At 36.7% G+C, this 22972-nt stretch overlaps 1 non-coding gene across 1 annotated transcript; it reads right to left on the reverse strand.

Annotated features, from left to right (window-relative positions):
• Positions 1 to 22481: 22481 nt before the first annotated feature.
• On the reverse strand, positions 22482 to 22588 carry LOC121216414 (small nucleolar RNA R71). The gene has a single exon (XR_005912603.1). It is a non-coding gene; the product is annotated as a small nucleolar RNA R71 (small nucleolar RNA).
• Between the last annotated feature and the right edge of the window lie 384 nt (positions 22589 to 22972).

Genomic DNA, 22972 nt, shown 5'->3' on the forward strand with positions numbered 1-22972 from the left:
GTTAGAAGCAAAAAGAAAGAAAACGGAAGGCAACACAAAAGAAAACGGCAGAGAAAGGGGGTAGGGAGACGCTAGAAAAGAGAGGAAAAATAGTGGTTTAGAGAAGAAGGGAAAGCTAAATTTTTCCCAAATGATTCCTAATTAAACTGCTAACTTCCTCACCCCTCAATTTTCTCCCCATATCCCTAATTTCACTCCTAAAAATGTCCTTCACATCCCCTCAACAATTGAATTCAAACTTCAAACAAACACTATAGGTATTTTACTTCCATTCAAACTTCCTCACAGTATAAATAGCAAAAAAGCCACTCCCTTGCACGCACAGGGACTCGAACTTATGGCCACTAACATTTTAACACTCCACCTAACCACCAGACGAGCAGACCCATTTTGACATATTTTAACAACATTTATTTATAAGCCTACTAATTAGAGATAAGGGTCTATTTACTTAGAAACAAATTTTTTCCCAAGCTAAGGCTTGAACCCAAGACTTCTTTGACACTTCTCAGGACACTTAACCACTGAAGCAGACATGTATTTGTGTCACAATTATATAGAAACAATTATACAAACTTTGGGGTGTTGCAACTCCACCCCCTTAAAAAAAATTTCGGCCTTGAAATTTTACCTGATCAGAATAGATGAGGATACTGCTGTTGCATCGCATCTTTAGGCTCCCACGTGGCCTCCTCAGAGTTATAATTATGCCAAAGAACCTTAACCAGTGGGATGGATTTTCTTCTTAGAACCTTTACATATCGCTCCAATATCTGGACTAGCTCCTCCTCAAAGGTCAAATCTTGCCTAACCTCGATCTCCTGAACTGGAACAATATGCGTGGGATTAGAGCGGTAGCGCCTCAACATAGAGACATGGAACATGTCGTGAATCTGATCTAACTCTAGTGGTAACTCTAGCTGGTAGGCAATCGGTCCCACATGTTTTAGTATGCGGTAAGACCTAATAAACCTAGGGCTCAACTTGCTTTTACATCCAAACCTCAGTACCTTCTTCCATGGCGAGACCTTGAGGAAAATGAAGTCCCTCATATAATACTTAATCTCTTGATGCTTCAAATCTGCATAGGACTTCTGTCTGTCTGATGCTGCTTTCAGTCAGTCCCAAATCAGTCTAACTTTATCCTCGGTATCAAAAACTAGGTCAGGGCCTAGAACACGCCGCTCGCCCAACTTAGCTCAACATGAAGGTGTGCGACACCTACAACCATATAATGCCTCGTAAGGTGCCATCTGAATACTAGACTGATAGCTGTTGTTATAAGCAAACTCTGCTAATGGCAAGTAATCCTCCCAACTGCCTCGGAAGTCAATGACACAACTGCTCAACATATTCTCCAGTATCTGAATTACCCTCTCAGATTGACCATCTGTCTGAAGATGAAAAGCAATACTGAAGTCCAACCTTGTACCCAGAGCTTCATGTAAATTCTTCCAGAACCGAGACGTGAAGCGAGGATCCCTATCAGATATTATTGAAACCAATACCCCATGTAGTCACACTATCTCAGACACTTACAGCTTAGCTAGTTTTTGCAGAGAGTAGTCAGTGCAAACAAGTATGAAATGGACGGACTTGGTCAATCGATCTATGATGACCCAAATAGAATCCTTCTTAGTGGGTGTGAGGGGTAACCCACTAACGAAGTCCATAGTCACTCACTCCCACTTCCAAAGTGGAATCTTAATTGGCTGCAACAATCCTGAAGGTAATTGATGCTCAGCCTTAACTTGCTAGCATGTCAGACACTTAGCCATAAATTCAGTAACCTCTCGTTTAAGGCCTGACCACCAGTATAACTCACGAAGGTCACGGTATATCTTATTTCCACTAGGATGCATAGCATAGGGGCTACTATGCGCCTCTCGCAGTATGGATTGCCTCAAATCAGTATCCTTGGGAACACAAATTCTCCCACGGAAATAGAGCACCCCTTCGCTATTCAGTCCAAAATCCACAGTATCACCACTCTCAACTTGTCAAAATCGAAGACTGAGTGACCCATCCTTCATCTGTTTACCTTTAATCTGCTCAATCCAAGTCGATTTAACCTGAAGTTCGGCCAACAGACTACCATCATTAAATAAACTGAGACAAGCAAACTTCACCCTTAGATCAATCATAGCCCTACGGCTCAGTGCATCAACCACCACATTGGCCTTACCAGGATGGTATCAATCGTACAGTTGTAGTCCTTAAGTAGCTCAGTCCATCTATGCTGCTTAAAATTTAGCTCATTTTGAGTGAGGAGATACTTAAAACTCTTGTGAGCAGTCTGAATGATACTCTTCTCCCCATACAAGTAATGCCTCCAGATTTTTAGTATGAATACCACTATGGCCAACTCTAAGTCATGCGTTGGATGATTTTCCTCATGAGTCTTAAGCTGACGAGACGTGTGTACTACCACCTTACCCTCCTGCATCAACATACATTCCAAACCGACATGTGATGCATTGCTGTAGACAGTAAACTTTTTCCTAGACTCTAGCTGTATCAAAATAGGGGCCTCAGTCAGTACAGTCTCGAGCTTCTCAAAGCTCTCCTGCTATGCATTAGTCCAGTTAAATGACACACCCTTGCGTAGCAGTTTAGTCAAAGGTGTTGCAATCAGTCTGCTACAAATTATCGATAATACCCACTAGTCCTAGAAAACTACGGATCTCGGATATAGTCTTAGGCTGCTTTCAATCCAAGACAGTCTCAATCTTTCGAGGATCGACTCTAATCCCCTTAGCAAAAACCACATGTCCCAAAAATGTTACTTCAAGTAACCAGAACTCACATTTACTGAACTTAGCGTACAATTGTTTCTCTTGCAAAATCTGTAGAACCACTCTGAGGTGTTCATCGTACTCATCCTCAGTCTTCGAATACACCAGTATATCATTAACAAATACCACCATTAACCAATCTAGATAGGGCTAGAACACTCGATTCATCAGATCTATAAAAGCTACCAGTGCATTCGTCAGTCCAAATGGCATTACTAGGAACTTGTAGTGTCCATAACGAGTCCTAAACACCATCTTATACACATCATCCTTCTTAACTCTCAACTGGTGATACCCTGATCGAAGATCAATCTAAGAAAAAACTAAAGCACCTGAGAATTGGTCAAACAGATTGTCTATCTTCGGTAGGGGGTACTTATTCTTGATGGTCAACTTATTCAATTGCCGGTAGTCAATATACATACGCATGAATCTATTCTTCTTCTTCACAAATAGGACTGGTGCTCTCCACGGAGACACACTAGGGCAGATTAACCCACGATCTAGTAACTCTTGAATCTGAGCCTTAACTCCACAAGCTCCTTCGGTGCCATTCTATAAGGGGCAATGGACACCGAAGCTATATCAAGAAGGAGCTCAATCCCAAATTCAGCTTCACGGTTCGAAGGTAACCCAGGTAGCTCTTCAGGAAAAATATCTTTAACTGAAGAATCCCCAAAATTTAAAACACTGATGTAGGCCAGATACGCCTCACATCCCTTACGAACCAACTTTTCAGCCCTTAATACAGAGATCACATTTGATAAGTAGTTCCGGCGCTCCCCAATTATGACTACCTCGTTGTCTTTTGTAGTCCTTAGTACATCCCTTTTTGTGGCACAATTTAAACTCACTCAGTGTTTAACCAACCAGTCCATTCCCAGTATCAGATCAAATTCTGCAAAAGGCAATTCCATCAGATCAGTTAGGAAGATTGCCCCTTGAACCTTTAAAGAAACGTCTCTAAACAACTTATTTACCCTTACCGATTATCTCAGCGGACTTAATACAGTGACCTCACTCTTAGTGCTCTTAACCAATATACCCAAGTTTTTAGATACAGTACAAGCTATATAGGAGTGAGTAGATCCTATATCTACCAGTGCAGTATAAGGTATATTATGAATAAAGAATGTACCCGTGATGAGGTTTGGAGCATCTCTATCCTCTCAGCGACGTATAACATAAACTAGAACCGGCTGCCTCGCCTCAGTATGACCAGCACCTCAGCCCTGTGCTCTTTGACCACGGCCCAACCCATAACCACTTCTGACCTAACCACGGCCTCTCGGTGGCTGCTGAACTACTCTCGGTGGTGGTGCAGTACCCATGCTAGAAGCTTGCATCTGATCGAACCTCCGTGGGCAATCCCTAATACGGTGCTCTAAAGAACCACACCTCAAGCATGCTCTAGTCCTTTTCCAACACTCGCCCAGATGGCGTCTACCACAATTAGTACACGGCGGCTATCTAGTAGCAGCAATAGGGGCCTCAACTTTGATCGACCTATCAACTCTGGCCTTTTTCTTAGGCCTCTGAACAGAACTTGAGGGCTCTGAATCCCTCTTCCTCCTACCTCTCTCTCGATTCTGGCATTCAGTGCACTTCACTTCCTCGGTGATCTATGCCTTATCAAACAAAGTAGAAAAATTTTTCTCCCTTTGTGGAGCTATTAGAACTCTCAAATTATCCCTAAGGTCATCCTCGAAGTGAACACATCTATCATATTCAGTGGCCACCATACCATGTGCATAGCGGCTTAGTCACAGAAATTCGGCCTCGTACTCAGCCACTGATCTATCCCCCAAAGTCAAATTCAAGAACTCTCTCCTACGGGCATCCACATAACTGGCAGCCACATACTTCCCCTGGAAAGTGGTCTTAAAGAGCTCCCAGGTCAGTCGATCGCGCTGAGTGCCCTCCTTAACCGTAAGCCACCACTGGTAAGCCTCATCTCTCAGCAGTGATACTGCACCCTTTAGTTTCTGCTCGGGGGTGCAGTCTAAATCATCCATAATCCTTTTTGTGGCCTCAACCTAGTACTCAACCACGTTAGGGGTAACTCCAGCAGTACCCCTAAAAATCTCAGCTCCATTATATCGGAGTCGTTTCGTAACCGACCCTCGGCCTCCAATTCTAATATTAGGCCCAACGACCCTATCTAAAATCCTCAACATGGTCTAAGACAGTGTGTCATCCCCAGACGCTTGATCATGAGACCCAGATCCAGTCTCAGTCACCGACAAAATAGGCGCCTCACTAGTATCCAGATTAGGCAGGTTACCAGAGGATAAAGACCCAGTTCGGGCCCCTCTACGGTCTCTACCACGGCCTCTTATACCCCGTCCGCGAGTACCTCTAGTGCTCATTGTCTAATTACGTTTTATCTGTATTAACAATTTTATGCATCAGTTTACAGTTCTAGTGTTTATTAATAGATATTTTATAAAATAGTATCAGAAGTGTATGGCTTGTTTCCTACATCGCAGTGTCTATTAGTGTCTATAAGTTTTACTACAGTATAAGTATACACTAACTTGAGTTTGTCTAGTATAGTCTATCTATAGTAGTCTCGGTATATACTATCTATAGCAGTTTAGTTTATAAATAAATAACAGTTCAGAGGACTTACGGAATCGGCACCGGAGACTCGATGTACCACACATTTAGTAAAATATTTCATATCATTTAAAAATCAGTTCTTAGAGAATCGAATTTTAAAAACCCAAATCCACAACTGAGTTTTGTAACCTGGCTTTGATACCACTAAATGTAACACCCCAAACCCGACCTAGACGTTATGGTCGAATCTGGCGATGTCACATGGTAGTATTTTTTGAAAATGTGGGTTTTCGTCAAAAACCTCTTTTTTATATAACCTCTTTACAATATTTTATGTTAATTCTAGGATGTGTCATTCATTTTCAAAATGTTATTCATTACCACAAAGTTATACTCTATCAAAACGTTATTAATTTTTAAAACATCACTTATAGCGGAAGCTTTTTTAAATAGTTGCGTATTTCAGTGAATTTTGTTAAAACATTTGATTCTTCTTGAAAACTCGATTATCCATACTACTAGCAGTTACAAATCAGGCAATGAAAATCCCAAATAATCCATGAAAATCCAAAGAGGCCATTATTACAGTAAATACCCCAAAATAAACTTTAAATTATAATTAATTACTAATATATAATGAAATGTGTCGTGTGGCCACCGTTGAGTCCTCTGCCGCACTGATTCGCCTATGTCTGGGGATTACCTATACAGATAAAACAGATGGGTAAGCTTACGAAAAATCAGTGTGTAATTCCATAAAAAGCAAACAGACAGAATGTAATCACAGTCTGGGCCTAAGCCCATTTCAGTATCAGCGACAATATTAGTTTGGGCTTTAGTCCATCTCAACATAGTGGCAATCATGTGTTTGGCCTTGGCCCATTACAGTAACAGTAATCAGTACAGTAAGAGATTATACAGTGTGTTGGTCCTACCCAGCCAGCCTCTACAATCCATCTTCGTCCATCCCTACACTCCATGTGGGGATATAATCAACCCACCCATCCTTACACTTCAAAAAGTATCGAATGCGGCACTAGACAGTAGTTTGTAGCTGAACTACCAGTAAATTAGGCCCGAGGCCTTTCAGTACACTTCCTCTGATCTATATATACCCATCCCCATGCAATGCATCATACAATCATGGCATGCCAAATCATGGTATCATATATGTATTCAGTATAGCTTTAACAACATGCTCAAAATACAGTCGTACATGTATATACATAAAGTACATTGGTATAACAGTCATTCAGTCAATCAGGGATCTGGGTAATCTTATCGACCCTACAGTAGGTCCACAGTCGACTCGGGCGACCCGCCCAACCTTAGCAGTCAAACAGTAAAAATAGGCCTATAAGCCCATGTAATTTACCCATGTGGGCCCACACACCCTGTGGCCCACAAGGACCAAAATGGCCTTAGCCGTGTGGATCACATGACCTAGCCCAATAATCTCACATGCCCGTGTGGTTTACTCGTGTGGGGTCTATACAGCACAATTTGGTCCGGCCTGTGAATCGTACATGGCCCGCCTCATCGATCACATGCTTGTGTCTGATCACACGGCTACCACACGGGCAGCTGCACTCCTGTATGGCGTCAACTTTCACATTTTCTAGCTTTTCACCTATTTCCATTCTTAGAGTCGTGTTTACACACTTGGTATTGGTTCGAAGGTAGCGCAACCACGAGTACTCTAGCACCTATTATTGATCATTAACACATCAATTAAATCATTTAAAATGCTATTCGATCGAAAAACTTGGCAAGGTATTTCAACCCTAAACTGTTAAACCCCTTACCTTAAATGAACACTGGTGACTTCACATTTCAACAGCACCAATCGAAATTCCTACAGTCGTCTAATGATATCCTAATAACAAAACACTTCATTTAGCTAATAACTCAACAACCCAAAAATAAAGATGTATTGATAGCACTTATCGATTGCTTGAACCACGACTAAGTATCGCAATTATTTTACTAGAACGAAGAGAATTAAGAAAATGAAGAAAAGGGTTGAAGAAGACCATTTACCTGATAGAACAAAGTAGAATACGATTCAGCAAAGCAAACCGAACGAACCGAGAAAGGTAACCAGCAACTGAAATGGTAAAAAAATTGAGATGTGAAAAAAAAGGGTGGCGTCAGAAGCAGAAAGAAAGAAAATGGAAGGCAACACAAAAGAAAATAGCGGAGAAAGGGGTAGGGAAACGCCAGAAAAGAGAGGAAAATAGTGGTTTAGAGAAGAAGGGAAAGCCAAATTCTTCCCAAATGATTCCCAATTAAACTGCTAACTCCCTCATCCCTTAATTTTCTCCCCATATCCCTAATTTCACTCCTAAAACCATCCATCACATCCCCTCAACAACCGAATTCAAACTTCACTCTACTACAGTATTTTACTTCCATTCAAACTCCCTCACAATATAAATAGCAAAAAAAAAAAACAGGGACTCGAACTCACGACCACCAGAATTTTAACACTCCACCTAGCCACCAATCCAGTAGGCCCATTCTGATATATTTTACTAGCATTTATTTATAAGCCTACTGATTAGAGATAGGAGTTTATTCACTTAGAAAAAAAATTTTGCCCGAGCTAAGACTTGAACCGAAGACTTCTCAGGTAGTTCCCAGGACACTTAACCACTGAAGCAGACGTGTATTTGTGTCACAGTTACACAGAAACGATTATACAAACTTTGGGGAGTTACAGTTGTAGTTGAGGATGTGGTTGGAGACGTACTAATAATTGTTATTATGGTTGTTATAATAGTGATATTTCTAACCACTAGAAAATGGTGGCCAAAATATTCAAAAGTTATTGAAAATTTATGCTACCAATGTGGTATGAAAATGCATTGGTCACATACATGTTGTATGTTTAAACATCTAGTAAAATTTTATCAAAGCATCCATTAAAAAAAAGGGAAATAATGTTGAGATAAATTTCGTTATTCCAAAATGATGAAATGGAGGATAATTTTTCAACTGAAGATGAAATTTTTTACTATGATGCTAAAGCTGACCATGCATACATGATGATTAATATGTTCTTAGTTTGTGTCAAAATTTTGCTGGAATCCAAGCATTGAATTTTAATTGTTTAATAATCATTAGAATTAATGGCTGCTTGATATTTTCTTGGGGATGATCTCTTTCTCCTCATTACAAAGGATGCTTATAATCACTACTTCTCATCCACGGTAACCTAAGCCAATCTAATCAACTTATTTTGAAATTTAATTTGATTTCTATTAAAAAGTTCAATTTATATAATTCTCTATTCATAACTCTATGAATTTATGAAACTCTTTACACTTTTTGTTATTGGGATTTCTATGTAGAGATAAATATTTTTATTTTTTATTGGTTCATTTTTAATAGAATTTATTGATTTAATTTTAATTTTGATTAAAATATATGATTATTGTAGAATGAGAGTAAAAGTACTTATTTTTCATGAACTTTGGGATATTCACCCTATCTGGATAATTTCATGATTGAGATGTTTAAACCTTTATAGTTGTAAAGTTACTCTAATCTGATCTTATAATAGTTTGTGTTTTATTGTGTTATGGTATATAAAACAATTTATCTAACTGCATGCTTCTTAAAGTGATTGATTAGTAACATTTTTTCTTTTATACGAATATATAAAGTTATTTTTAAGATCTGAAATTTTTATCATCTATGTTGAAAAAATTGCAAAATTTCATTTTAAAAAAATAAAGTACACATTTACTAATGTTATATAATAAAATAATATTCTATTACATGCTTCTGAAGAGCTAATTAATATTGCATTAGATTGTAAAAGCTCTTGAAGATCTAATTTTGCACCTCCTTATGATGCAAAATTTTGTAAAACATAATATTATTTTTTAGATCAAGAAGATATATGTTGAAGGTAATCTTTATGTTTTTTACATTAAAACAAATGATAGAAATGACATGAGATACTCGTGTTTTTGTATGATAAATATTCTCCGAAGGAATACATTACACGTATATGATTGACATAAGAGATAGTAAAAAGAAGTTAATAGTGTTGGTATGACCAGTTAGATCATCTCGAGTCAATGATGATGCAAAACAATTTGATGAAAATTTATATGAATTTATTGAAGAATTAGAAGTTTTATTTTAATAATTGCCATCAATACTAATTATTCTGACAAGAAATTGAACTAACACCAGCTAAAGTTAGAGGTTGGTTGCATTTTTGGATGATAACCAAATAATATATGAGTTCATGTATCACATGTGTGCAATTCGAAGTTTGCGATATTATTTCTTGAAATAATTTAATTGTGCACAATCTCTATAGTATGCAATTTGTGCTAACAACACTGGTGCACTATATCCAAGGCATAACTTTTGATAAAACCCTAGAAGAGGTTCAAGTACTTAAAATTATTAATATAATGAAATATCTTAATTAGTTATGTCATAACTAAATATGATGGAGCCGACAAAAGGAAATTTTTGTCGACAACGATAATATCTATAAAACACTTGGATATTATGGAAAAGTGTGGATCTTGAATGAAAATATATTTGAAAGGATTGATATGGGAACAACTCATCAAAATAAAGAGACACTTCTATTATAACTTATGAAATGTATCTCGAACTTGAAGCCCAAACACTCGGAAGGTGTAAAGTTAAGATGAGTACATGTTAGCATAATAACAAAAAAAAATACAAGTCATAATACATAGAATTGACTTGTAAGAAGAACGTCCACAAGACACTTGGTTTTTTTTTGTTTATGAAAAATGATTAATTTGTGGTGAATGTAAAAGCCAAATAAAGTTATTTATATACGTCTAGTGAATTTGTATTCAGCTGATATAAATTATTTGATAATATTGATGCTTGAAGCATAAAACTCGAGTTTCATGAGAAAATCATTAAATGTGAATATGATTTTGTTCAAGAGTTTTATTAATTAATGTATTTATACATATAGGTTATTATCTTCATTGTTGATATTAATGTATCAAATATCATTAGAGTTCCTGAAAAATTTTCAAGAGAAATAATTATTCGATAGATAAACTATGTATTGAAAGTATATCTAAAAATAAAATTTTGTTTCGACCTACAGATCGAGCGTTCAATAAGAACAAATGATCATACAATGATGTTATAAAACAATAGTCTTGAAGTATCAATTCTATTGTATTGGTAATAGTGAATGATACAATACATCATAATTTATAAAGTTGTTGGCGATATCTAAAGCATGATAATGAAATTGAATTTTATGGTTATATTGATATGTATCAACAAAATTTGTTGTATATGTTGATGATTTGCTATTGATAAATAATATTGAATGACTCAATATTGAGTTATAAAATGATGTTCAAATAAGTGGAGCAAAATATGCACTGTTGTAACGCCCCTCACCTGATGCAAAGAATAATCGAGAATTCAATTAGGATCTCCTTAACGCTACCTTTGATAAGTTAATTTTCAACATTAGATTCTGTCATTTCAAAATCTTAAGTGGTTCTTATATGAGGGGGAGTAAATTCGCACTACAATTTTCTTTTAAGGTTGTGACATATTGTGTATTAAAGGATTATGTACTCTATTTTTTTCTTCACTAAGTTTTTGTCTGATAGGATTTTTCCTAGTAAGGTTTTTAATAAGGCATATCCTTAATACAATGAACATCCAAGGGGAGTGTTATGAATGCTATCAAGTGGATGTTGATTATAATAAACCTTTTCACCTTTCATCTTCTTATAACCCCTTTCCTATTTATGTATTAGAAATGAGGAGTCTAATCTCCCTATATATATATAAGAGTATTGTAACGCCCCAATTTTTGAGCCTAGAAGTATTGGGCCTTGAGTCTGGGTTCGGGTGGAAAACGGCCTGAATAATTTGGATGTTATTATTATTATTTCGTATGTTTAGTTTAGTAATTAAATAAATTATGAAGGGTTTATGGTGTGGGAAAAAAGGTCCAAGAGTAAATTTAATTCGAGGCAATTCCTGTATTTTAGTTTTGGGAGAGAGGGTTCTGGCGATATGGGCTTTAAAAGTTGAGGTGGTAAAATAGGACACAAAAAGATCTGTGGTAAAGTGGCATGTGGAGCCACCTAGGTGTTTGGGAGTGACGTGTGGATGTTTAGGGGGGAGCCAGAGTTCAAGTCACAAGGTAAGCGTGTTGTTACTTTTATTTTTGTGTGCATATGCCAGGCATGTGATAGAGCTTAAGTGGAAATTCGGTTAGGGCTTTAGGAAGGTTAGGTCGTGGGTCTGAATGGCCATTAGGGCAAGCTTTATTTCCTTTTTGTTTTGTCGAATTAGGGTTAGCCACCTAGAGCCTTCACTTTCATTCTATTCTCTTATCAGTGTCGTAAAAAGCCAAAAAACGCAAAGTTAGATCTCCTGAGTGCCGAATTCTTCCTTCTCTTCTCCTCTCTTCTTCTATTTTCTTTTTCTCCTTCTCTTCTTCTCTAGCCAAAACATTCCTACCATTCTACTCATCTCCTCTTTCATTCCCATTCTTTTCTAAACCTCTATAGCCAATTGCCATAAAAGCCGAAATCTCAAAAGTTGTTTCTTGTACCGATTTCTTCTAGCCAAAATCCTCCTATTTTCTTCATCTCTTTTGGTCGATTTTCACATCCTCTAAACCTCAACCCCTATCGGCAATACCACTGCAAAAACCACCATACCAAATCATCTTCTTCTTCACAGTTCCAAAAGCCGAAAACACCATAGTTTTTAGGGACATATAGTTGAATCTTTAGATCTCTAAAATTCGATTTCTACAAGTATTTAAGGGCTGGATCTACATCAGATCTGAGTAGAAACTGAAGTGGAATCATTTTGGTTGAAAGAACCTGTGGTAAGTATTCAGATCTATTCTTTATTTCGGGTTTTAGAAAAGCCGAAATCCCTAAAGGCATAGGGAGGCTGTCGAATGGAGCTTAAGGCTCTAAGGGTTGTAACAATTGATTTGTTTTGGTGTTAGTGTGATCTAGAGGTTTGTGATCGAAGGCTTGGACAAGTGGAACGACTAGATCGAGATCTAGTCACTAGTTTTGGCAAAGGTAGGATCTCAAGGGCCATATGTATTGATGGCCGATTATGGTAAGTAAGTTTATGATGTTTACCATTATACTTTGGATCTGATATGTCTAGTGACCGATTGTAGGATATCGTGGGAGATTTCAGTAGTAGTTGTCACAAATCAGGTGTGTAAACGACACCCACTAGTAGACTAGATCGGTAAAAGCCAAAAAGCTGAAATACCGAAAAGCTGACATTTCGAGAACTTGCTAGCGTACGAGCGCTCGTGGGATTGTTTGTATTGATAATTTTGGTAACTTCAACGGTAATATTGCAGAGTGCGCAATTTCGTGCACTTCAGTATATTTGGGCTTAATGGGCCGAAATTGTGTTAAATGGGCCAACGGGCCCAATTTAGTAAAAACATCCTACCTAGTGCACAACTTCCATTCACTTTAATCTATAACGAAAAATACTCTTTAAACACTAAGAAAGATTTTAGATAAAACATGACTTTTATAGTAACGCTTCAATGTGACACGTCGGATTTGGCCATAACGTCTGGGCCAGGTTTGGGGTGTTATATTTAGTGGTATCAGAGCTTGGTTGCAACAACTCGGCTGTGGATCAGGGTCTGAAAAGTTTTTCGAAAAACTTTGCTAAACTTAGGCCCAAGAAAGGTATTTTGGAAACGGTTTGGAAAATTCTTTTCAAAGATATTTTACAAGGTATACATGTTTTAAGGTTCAATCTTAAAATGGTTTATGTTTTTCTAGGTTTCTAAAATTTGATAACCGAAGAAGTGGCACACTGAATCCCCGGTACCAAGTCTTTAAGTATTTTTATTCTGTACTGTACTGAAATATTATTATACTACTATAGATAGTACTGAGACCCTACTATGATTCTGTAGTTAGGGTAATACTAAAACTGTAGAAATTGAGACAGTAGGGAAAACTGAAAACTTTAGAAGACTGAGACTGTAGCTAGGATACGATACTGCGAAAACAAGAATTTTGAAATACTCTTTATTCATAGGACATCTGTATAAATACTGAAATTTTTAAATCAAGATCTTGGTAGTTATTGTTATGCATACTGATAATGTAGAGTGTTGATATGGATTCTGAGGGTAAGCGAAGTCTGCTAACTTCGGGTAGCGGTAACTCGGAGCTTGGGACTGAGGCACTGGCCGAGTTAGTAAGGAAAGTGTTAGAAGAAGTATTGGAGGCCAAGGTTAAGGAAATTAGGGAAACGCTTCAAGCAGGGTGCTTGGAGTGTAAGAAGAGGAAGGATTCTAGTTCTCAAAAGACTGAGCCTTGTTCTGTGAAACACATTAAGACACGACCAAAATTTCCAACCTGCAAGAACTGCAACGGGCGTCATCCGAGTGAATGTTATAGGAAGATCGGAGCATGCTTTAGATGTGGGTCCAAGGAGCATCGAGCTCAGGATTGCCAAGCTTATTTTATTTAAGTGTGTGTTACGAGTTGTCTGCGTACATGATAGATGTTTTTTTACTTTGGTAATTAGACGTTCTGGGTCGTACTAAGAATTATTTTTAATTAGAGTGCGTAGCAGAAGCATAGTGGTTTGACTTGAGTAATACGGTTAGTTGATAGTTTGAAAATTTCAAGGACGAAATTTCTTTAAGGGGAGTAGAGTTGTAATGCCCCGATTTTTGGGCCTGAAAGTATTGGGCCTTGAGTCTGGGTTCGGGTGGAAAATGGCTCGAATAATTAGGATGTTATTATTATTATTTCGTATGTTTAGTTTAGTAATTAAATAAATTACGAAGGGTTTATGGTGTGGGAAAAAAAGCCCAAGAGTAAATTTAATTCGAGGCAATTCCTGAATTTTAAATTTGGGAGAGAAGGTTCTGGCGATATGGGCTTTTAAAGTTGAGGTGGTAAAATAGGACATAAAAAGATCTGTGGTAAAGTGGCATGTGGAGCCACCTAGGTGTTTGGGGAGTGACGTGTGGATGTTTAGGGGGGAGCCAGAGTTCAAGTCACAAGGTAAGCGTGTTGTTACTTTTATTTTTGTGTACATATGCCAGGCATGTGATAGAGCTTAAGTGGAAATTCGGTTAGGGCTTTAGGAAGGTTGGGCCGTGGGTCTGAATGGCCATTAGGGCAAGCTTAATTTTCTTTTTTTTTTGCTTAATTAGGGTAAGCCACCTAGAGGCTTCACTTTCATTCTATTCTCTTCTCAGTGTCGCAAAAAGCCAAAAAACGCAAAGTTAGATCTCCAGAGTGCCGAATTCTACCTTCTCTTCTCCTCTCTTCTTCTATTTTCTTTTTCTCCTTCTTTTCATCTCTAGCCAAAACATTCCTACCATTCTACTCATCACCTCTTTCATTCCCATTCTTTTCTAAACCTCTATAGCCGATTGCCATAAAAGCCAAAATCCCAAAAGTTGTTTCTTGTGCCGATTTCTTCTAGCTAAAATCCTCCTATTTTCTTCATCTCTTTTGGTCAATTTTCACATCCTCTAAACCTCAACCCCTGTCGGCGGTACCACTACAAAAACCACCATACCAAATCATCTTCCTCTTCACAGTTCCAAAAGCCAAAAACACCATAGTTTTTAGGGACATATAGCCGAATCTTTAGATCTCTAAGGTTCAATTTCTGCATGTGTTTAAGGGCTGGGTCTACATCAGATCTGAGTAGAAACTGAAGTGGAATCGTTTTGGTTGAAAGAACTCATGGTAAGTATTCAGATCTATTCTTTATTTCAGGTTTTAGAAAAGTCGAAATCCCTAAAGGCATAGGGAGGCTGTCGAATGAAGCTTAAGGCTTTAAAGGTTGTAACAATTGATTTGTTTTGGTGTTAGTGTGATCTAGAGGCTGCTGATCAAAGGCTTGGACAAGTGGAACGACTAGATCGAGATCTAGTCACTAGTTTTGGAAAAAGTAGGATCTCAAGTGCCATATGTATTAATGGTCGATTATGGGAAGTAAGTTTATGATGTTTTCCATTATATTTTGGATCTGATATGTCTAGTGACCGATTGTAGGATATCGTGGGAGATTTCGGTAGCAGTTGTCGCAAATCAGGTGTGTAAACGAAACCAACTAGTAGACTAGCTCTGCAAAAGACGAAAAGCTAAAATCTCGAAAACCCGGCATTTTGAGAACTTGTGAGCGTGCGAGCGCTCGTGGGATTGTTTGTATTGATAATTTTGGTAACTTCAACGGTAAAATTGCAGAGTGCACAATTTCGTGCACTTCGGTATATTTGGGCTTAATGGGCCAAAATTGGGTTAAATGTGCCAACGGGCCCAATTCGGTAAAAACTTTCGGTAACTATTTATGTTAATACGTTAAAAACTGTAATGAGCATGAAACCCTAAAAAGACTGATAAAATTATTAAAATACCTCTGTAAGGTAGAATTACCGTAATACCCTTAAAGGGGTAAGTTTACGATTACGCCCCTCGAGGGTAAATAACTGTTCTTATGCTATAATCTGACTTTCTTTCTGAAGCATGCCTTGTTAATTATATATATTTTGCATACATGTCATACTGCATGGGGTTGGGTTTTGTTATGGAGGAAGAACCCGTTCTAGTGGCTGTGCTATATATTCTGATATAAGGAACTTTTCTGCGGATTATAATTAGTGCCGCAACCGGTGCTAACACTATAAGTGTAGGGATGGCATGGGTGATTTATTCCCTACAAGAAGTGTAGGGATGGACGGAGGCAAGTGCAGGGTTTGATGGGGTTATCGTGTATTAATCATATGAGACTATTTTGTTATGGGTAACTGTGTTAATATGGGCAAGGCCCAACATATCTCGACTTGTAATAGGGCTACGGCACAGATTGACACTGATATGGACTAGGCCCAATATGCTCTGATACTATAAGGTGCTATGGCCCAGATTAATATTGATATGGGCTAAGGCCCAGTTAACTCTGATTTCTGAAAAGGGCCTAGGCCCAGTAGAGCTTAAATTGATTTAGGCTCTAGTTGGGTTTACTTTACACCCTGAATTTTCCAAACTCACCCCATTTTTCCCATCTTTGCAGGTGAGCCTTGGATCGGTGGACTTGGAGCTGGAGGGATTTAGAGTGGCCATGTGGACTGTTTAAAATAAGTGTTTATGCCTTCACTTTTATTCTAGATTATTTCCTTTATGTTTTCAGGTTTTAATTTATAATAAGGTCGCTTTAATTATTTTTAATTGTTTTTAGTATGTTTTGTTAGCTTAGATATGATATTGTTTTAACTGTTTGAAATTGAATAGCTCTAGGGCGCGTTTTAAAAAGGTTACTTGATTTCAAAATATAGCGATAACAAAGCAAGGCTTCCGCAATGAAAACGTTTTCAAAATTAATAACCTTTCCAAATGGTTTTAAACGAAATGGTTTTCCCTGAACAATCACTCAGTTAAAGTGTGGCAATGGTTGTGTGCATGTCTAGGAGTGGATCCGTGGAGAGCTTGGTACTTAAGCAGTCTAATAGACTAACCTCCTCTTTTTCGGCATCCTACCTGGTGCACAGCTTCCATTCACTTTAATCTATAAGAAAAATACTCTTTAAACACTAAGAAAGATTTTAGATAAAACATGACTTTTATAGTAACACTTCAATGTGACATGCCGGATTTGGTCGTAACGTCTGGGTCGGGTTTGGGGTGTTACAAGTATAGCACTTGTAATGTGGATAAAAAAGAAGTGAAATGCAATAGAAATCCCCCTTATTCTCATATATTATTCTTGTGTTCTTTGTATTATTTTATAACATAAAAAATTAATAAATAAAAACAAAACATAAAGCAATAAACTAAGTTAAAACTAAAGTAGTGGAAACTAAAAACAAAACACATTTATTTTATTTTACAAAGCTTTGAAGCATAGGAAGACATGGAAGAACACACGACTAGGGACCCAACCATTCAAACTTCAATTTGGTTAGTGCAATTTAGTCTTTTTTTGTAACACCCTATACCTGGCTCGATCGCCGAGCTCGAATATCAGGATGCCACACCACCGTCTCATGTGAGTCACAACAATTAAAAGCTCATTGTAAAAGAAACGTCATCCATTTTGGTATTTGCTCGAGTTTTAACTGAAACATGCTCCTAATTACCATTAAGTATTGCTAAACATACCTTAAGCATCATATAATAACTTAGCAAAATTTTCCAATCAAGTATATAGGTATCGATATTGGCACATAGGTATATATAACACCCCAAAATAAGGCCTAGGAGTTTTGGGGGTATTTTAGGAATTTTAGCCTTCGAGTGTTTAGAATTCTGTGACATGGCATATTGGTAATGTTTTCAATTATAGTTTTTAGAAAATTAAATCAATTTATGAAAATGAGTTTTAAATGCCTTTAATTCTGAAAATAGGACCGATTTGCAAAAGAGTCAAAATTTTGAATCTTTATGAAGTAATTAAACCAAATTTTAAAAACCAACCTCTTTCTTCTTTCCCACCTAGAAATTTTCACGTTAACTCCTTCCCAAAATTTTTGTTTGTCGTCCCTTGATTCTCTCTTGTCATTTCAATCAATTTTGACTCCAAATCCTAATTCCTTTAGATTTCTATCATCTCCTAAGAAAATCACCCAAAAAAACTTCATCATCTACATCTTCTTCTCCGAACATGAGTTTTTTTATTTTTGTGTTAAAGCTCATTTTTCTTCCACCGAAGGTAGCCATTCAAATTTCTATGAGTTTTAAATGATATCTAGTCCCTTAAATGATTTTTTAGCCATTGAAATCCATGTTTTAAATAAAAGTTGAAAATCGAGTCTTTAATGGTGAGTTTTGGGTTTATGGATAAAAACATGGTTTCAAAGTGTTTTCAACTTGCTTTAACATGATTAGAATGTTTCTAAACTTACTTTGATGTTTCATTAAAGATTTCTTGAGTTTTAATAATTTTTTAGAAAATAGCCATAAAACATGTTGAAAAAGTCGATACTATGAATTGAGTATTTTATTGTAGTTTAAAGGTTGAGAATTAGTCATAGGTAAATTATAAGATGAACGAAATTGATTTTGGGCAAAAATATTGAGTATAGACTATGATATTCAGATTTAAAGTTTACCATGTTAAAGGTTTTGTTTACATGAGAACTTAGTTTAAGCTTATATTTGTATGCTTATAATGAGTCTTTGACTAATTTTTGGATGTATTGTTGTGTGAATTTGTTGTGTTGAAGTTTTGGATTCAATAGAACCTTCTACAAATAGTGATAAAGGCAAGGAAAAGCTAGTTTGAGCTTTCAGATTTTCGGCAAAAACGTAATTGGTGAATGTTTGGAATAATTGCTTGTGGACTTAATTCAATGCATTATTTAGGAACTTAGTAGTAGCCTAAACCCCTGAGTGTAAGCTTTCTCATACCTATGTTATTTTGTGAACAAAGTGCTTATGTGTTTGTGAATATGTGAATTGAGATGATATACTATAACATGTGATATGTGGTTATGATAACCATTGTGATAGTGCAAATATGTACATGTTATGTGTATGTTAAATGTTAGCGACTTCTAAAGATGAAAATATGCAGTGGTTGTGCACGGATAATTGGTAAGTGATATGTGTTTGACTTCAGATATTTTGGCCTTGTGATCTTGAAACCGTTGGATATAGTTGGCATGCCATAGGATTGTGAGTACTCACCTATATGTATAGTGAATTTGGGCGTTGAGGACATTGGACATGTTGGAGGGATAAGGGAATACGAGCTAAGCTCTATTCAACGGGACATGTAAGGGGACATAAGAAGAGTGTCAGCTTTATACTTCACTTTTGGGATATGTTTAACTCTATGAGTCTATGTTTGGTGTGTTGAAAATCTGCGTTTCCAATGAGTGATGATAGAGCTCGCTTTTATGTTTCATAACTCAAGTGTCAAATTATCTTAAAATGTATATATGTGTGACGTGATGTATGTTTCAATGAATATGTGCCCATTATGCAATTTATCTAGAAAAATGTTTTGAATATTGTGATATATGCTTGAATGTTAGGTGATTATATGTGTAATAAGTAAATATGTTCTCCATGTAAAAAAACTAACAATAATGCACGAGTAAGTATATTATGACACTAAATTTGGAACTGTTAAGGTTATACTATATGGTTGTTTCATTAATGCTTGATGAACTATTTGCATAGTAGTTGTTCTAGGCATCCACTGGGCTTGTTAAGCTCACCCGCTCCATTATTTAACCATTGTAGATTAGTTGTGTGCTGATGTGAGCAGTGTGGTTTTGAGAGGTGATCCATGCAAGACTTTTGCATTATTTTGTAGGTGTTTATATTTATTTACGTTTTGGGGAAAAAGGCAATGTGGTAGACTTGTTTATAGCCATGTTAACTTCTAGAAATTTTACTGGTTTTTGGTTTAGTTTATCAGGATTACATGTTATTAGTATGCTTGAGTTCATAAACATGAGAATTGATTGACGTTACTTGCTCAAACATGGTTTTGTGATATTGAACTATTAATTAGATCGTTGCATGATTATTTGTCGAAGTAAATGATGTATGATGTTTAGAAACTAAATTGGAATGGATTAATTGTATATGTATGCTACATTTTTGAGGTCTAGAGCAAAGGTATCGAAAATCAAGTTGTAAAATCGATACCTATGTGTTTTGAAACGTGTAGGAAGTTAGAATATCGATTTAGTATTGATAACTTTCCTCGAGTATCGATACTCGGGGTAAATTTATCAATACTCGAGTATCGATTTAGTCGAGAAATAAAATGCAAGTTTGGTATTGTTTTTCCAGGTGGTATTGATACCACATAGAAAATATCGATACCCTAGTGTCAGTATCGATACCTATGGACCTGGTTTAAGAATTTTGCTAAATGGACTTTGTGCATGTTAATACTCATTTTTAAGACTGTTTATGATATGCTTTGCATGTAATAATGATAATTAACCAATTAAGTGACCCAAAACCTACAAGCATATTATAATAAAGGATGTTTTGCTCAGAATAGGCTTTCCATTTGTTGTGAATGAGATGAGACGGTTGATAAGTCGTAATTTATACATATTTTTATCCCATGCTTAGCATATTTTTGGATGAATTATCATCAGATTTGTGGAATTCGATGCTCCTAATCCTTTATTTTCATGTTTTATACTTAGGTGAGCATAGGAGATTAAAAAGAGCAAAAAACGGGCCAAAAATGGAGAAAATGGGTCAACGTGGGAAATCAACACGACCTGGACTTCCTCACACGGGTAGTTCACACGCCCGTGTCAATTTAACAGATTGCAACACGGCCTAAGCCACACCACACGGGCATGTCACACAGGCATGTCCCTGTCAAGCCCAAGTCTAGTCCTATTCGGAAAAGGCCACTATTGAGGGTTTTGAAGCATTGTAAAGCCTATATAAACACCCCAGGAGGTACCTAGAAAAGACACACGGAGTAGGAGGCAGGGAATTACTCGAAGAAAGCCAATTGATCCATCTTAGAAGCCAGATTCTCCTTCAAGACTGAAGATCTCCCTTCAATTTCCTTCGGGATTTTTGGGTTTCTTTATGTTTTGTTATCATTATTCTTCTGAGATGTTTTCTTTTACACATATGAACTAAATCCCATAAATACCTAAGGGGAATGAAACCTAAGATGGATCTTGTTATTATTTTATGAATTATATGCTAAATACTTGATTTGTTCTTAATTATGTGTTCTTAATTCTTGCTTTAATATTCCAGGATATTGATTCAAGTATTGATGTGCTTATTCAGAGGAGAAAAAGTCCCTGTCTAAGAGTAAATTTAGCATAATTAAGCGAAGTTGATTGCACCCCTAGACATAGGGCGACATAAATCTACCGGATTAGGGTCAAACCTAATAAGGGAATTCATAGATCAAGTTAATGCAACACTAGGGGTTTTAATTAGAAAAAGATTTCAATTAATCAACCTAGGGTTAGACGTTGTTAGTCTCAAGAGAGATAATAATATAACTTAGGGATTTCTACGGATCGAGTCAAGTGAATAAATCGTCCGGTTCAGAGTCAAGTAACAAGCGAAGTCTAGGTGGATTTTTCCTTGGGTATTGTCCAAATCAATAAGTTTTCCCAAAAGTATTTCCCTAATTTTCTTCTTGTGCATTCTTAGTTTAGTTTATTAGTTTAGATAAAACAAATCCCCTTATTTTTAGGCTAGATAATAAAAAGAAAGTTAATACTAGTACTTTTAGTTCCTATGGGTTCGACATTCTGGTCTTGCTGTAAACTATACTACTGTTCGACATGTGCGCTTGCCTTCATCGTGATAATAGTTAGTTTTCAAGTACGATCAATCATAAATATAAAACTTATCACGAGATATCACATCAAGTTTTTGGCACTATTTCCAGGGAACTAAAATATTTGGAATGCTTAATTTTTATTACTTTAGCCATTTATTTTATTGCAATTTAAATTTTATTTTAGTTTTGTTAATTTTACTAAATTTTCTTTTGTTTTCTTGTGACAGGTTTTTATAGTTTATGACTGGAAGAAACCCGTCAGGACTATTACTTTTTGACAGTGAGATTGAAAGCACAGCTCGCAGAAACCGAAGAAAAATAAGGCGAAACCTAAGAAACATAGAGGAAGGACAAGAGGAAGATATCCGTAATACAACCAAGGAGATGGCTGATAATCAGAATAATCAGTTTCCTCCTGTGGTTGTTGCAGATCCAATAAATCAGAATCCCGCTCATCGTACTATGTATGATTATGCTAAACCTACTTTAATAGGAGCCGAATCGAGTATAGTTAGACCTGCTATTGTTGCAAATAATTTTGAACTGAAACCTAACACAATTCAAATGATACAACAGTTTGTTCAGTTTGATGGTTTGCAGGACGAGGATCCAAATACTCATTTGGCAAATTTTTTGGAGTCTGGTGACACACTTAAGATCAATGGCATTTTTGATGATGCCATTCGCCTTTGGTTATTTCCCTTTTCATTGAGGAATAAGGCTAAACAGTGGTTGAACTCATTACCACAAGGGTCAATCACTACTTGGGAACAAATGACCGAAAAGTTTTTACTTAAATATTTTCTGCCAGCTAAAATGGCTAAGTTGAGGAATGATATCTCTTCTTTTGTACAGATGGATCTAGAAACACTCTATGATGCATGGGAGGGATACAAGGATCTATTAAGATGGTGCCCTCACTATGAGTTACCTCTATGGCTACAGGTTCAGACGTTTTACAAAGGTGTGAACCCCTCAACAAGGCAACTTATCGATATAGTTGCCGGTGGAACTTTGAATAACAAAACACCTAAAGAGGCTTACAAATTTATTGAAGAGATGTCACTGAATAACTATCAGTGGCAAGTCATGAGAACAAAGCTGACAAAAGCAGCTGGTGTTTTTAACCTCGATGCGGTTACTATGTTGTCTAACCAGGTAGAACTTTTAAATAAAAAGATTAACGGTTTGTGTGGTTTGACTCAGGTACATCCCATGATGAGGTGCGATTCAAATGAAGGAGGAGTACACACAGAATATCAATCCTTCAACTCTAGCATCAAGGAGGAACAAATTCAATATATGAGTAACAA

This window comes from Gossypium hirsutum, chromosome A02 (genome assembly GCF_007990345.1).
Source record: "Gossypium hirsutum isolate 1008001.06 chromosome A02, Gossypium_hirsutum_v2.1, whole genome shotgun sequence".
Classification (NCBI taxonomy): domain Eukaryota; kingdom Viridiplantae; phylum Streptophyta; class Magnoliopsida; order Malvales; family Malvaceae; genus Gossypium; species Gossypium hirsutum.